The sequence below is a fragment of the Arachis duranensis genome, chromosome 2 (assembly GCF_000817695.3).
Source record: "Arachis duranensis cultivar V14167 chromosome 2, aradu.V14167.gnm2.J7QH, whole genome shotgun sequence".
NCBI classification, from domain to species: Eukaryota; Viridiplantae; Streptophyta; class Magnoliopsida; order Fabales; family Fabaceae; genus Arachis; species Arachis duranensis.
The window spans coordinates 36,445,804-36,447,976 of record NC_029773.3 but is presented as its reverse complement, the minus strand read 5'-3'; positions in this window follow the sequence as shown (position 1 = coordinate 36,447,976).

Below are 2,173 nucleotides of genomic sequence, written 5' to 3'. Positions count from 1 at the left end.
CAATTCCTTCAGACCTCCCAACCACCAGCAGAAGTATAAAGTAGCAAGCACAGTTATATCAAGCAAGGAATATACAAATAGGAGCAGTTAAGGCATTTAGACAATTAGCAAGTAATATGCAGTCAAATAGGCAATCTCAAACAATTCATATAGTATGCATATGATGAATGCCTGTCCCTAGTGGCCGATGATATCATCTTGTCGGTTATAGAGCCAACCCGACAAGTCCTAGTCGCTAACCATTACCCGACAAGTCCTGGTCGCTAACCATTGGACTGTCCCTCTGTCATGCATCCCCAACTCGAGTTATACTCGTCATAAACTTGATCATAATCATGATCTATATCCATCACCCTCACTGGTGAATATTTACGGGGGCGAGCTCATCCGGGTCTTTCACAGTGCCCGGCCACACTTATGACATAGGGTCAAAAGAGCTTCGAGTCTCAACCTGGAGCACGTGGTGGCTAGTCATTGCTACTACCCAGGGAAACTCTTATCTCCGATAGTGGAAGTGCAAATCACAATTATCAATAATTCAGCATAAACATGCATGAATTTTCATCCATGGATCAACATCCATATCAGCCATCCGGCTCACGGTTAAATCCATAACCAGCCAATATTCATAGCATACACAGCCATTCCGGCTCACGGTTCAATCCAGAACCAGCCAATATCCATAGCATACACAGCTATTCCGGCTCACGGTTCAATCCAGAACCAGCCCATTCATAAACAATTACGGCCCTTCGGCCAATGGCATAACAAGCACTTCCACCACCATCCTCCACATCTCACATAAACCTCAAAAACTCATCGACGCGTAAGCGTCATGCACGCTAGCGCGTGGATTCCAAACTTGCCCATCGACGCGCACGCGTTAACCACGCGCACGCGCGGGTGTTCTCGTGCCCCAGGCACAACACCGGCACAGTTCTGGCATAACTCTCTGGAAAATGGCTGGGCATTGGGTGCAGCACAATCGGCGCGCCCGCGCACATCACGCGTACGCGTGGATGGCACTTCCTGGAAGATCGGCGCGTACGCGCCAGGTGCGCCCACGCGCAAGGGGTGATTCTGCTAAAAATTTTCTAAGTTAAAAGCTGCAGAATTCACAGATTTTTACCCCAATCTTCCAACGGACATAACTTCCTCATTTTAAATCGTTTTTCACCCGTTCTTCGAACGGCATGGACATCCCGGATCCAATTTCATTTCTAAACAGATTTGGTACAAAACGGAGATCCGTAGTCCAAGTTATGTCCCGTCAAAGTATGCCCAAAAACCATATTTTCATACAAAACCACAATATGCCATTCTCAAAACAAACCATTTTCAACTCTTTCCAAAATCAATCAAAACATGCCAATTTCATCCCTTTTTTTTTGAAATCAATTCAAAATGTATCAAATTCAACATCAAGCCTCCTCAACTCACACATTGACACATTACCACAACTTACCAAAGTCACTAATTCATCATTTTAACCCACTTCACCCAAGTGGCTCAAACGCAAACATTTTGACATATCATATACTATTCCTCATGCCAATTCTCAACAACATCAATTCCAATAAATCATCCTTGTACATAATCAATATCATACTCACCATCAACATGGTTCAACCCACAATTCAACCATAACTAATCACCAAGCATATATCATAACATACACCAACATGCATATTTCTCATACATCATACCACCAAGGCATCAATAATCATCATCACATATATGATCACATCATATATCTCAATCATTCAATAACATCAACCATTCAATGCCTATCTTAGGGCCTCTAGCCTAAGTATTTCCTACCACATTACATATTAGATACGGGAAACCGAAACCATACCTTAGCCGATTTTCCCAAGCTCCACCGGAGCACTTCCAAACCACTTATCCACAAGCTCTCAAGGCCTCAACACCTCCAAGAACAGATTTTTCACCACCAAACCCTTTCCAAGCTTTTCAAAATCACCAATCAAGCTCCAATATACACATATACACAACCTAAGCCACAACCATCATACCCATACACAACATCTCAAAACCCAAGCATCATAAAACAACAAAATACACTAGAGTTGAGAATCTTACCACACCCAAGATCCAAGGAGACAAGATTAACCTTCTCCTTCAAGAGAGTTGGGCCCTATAACATCAAAGA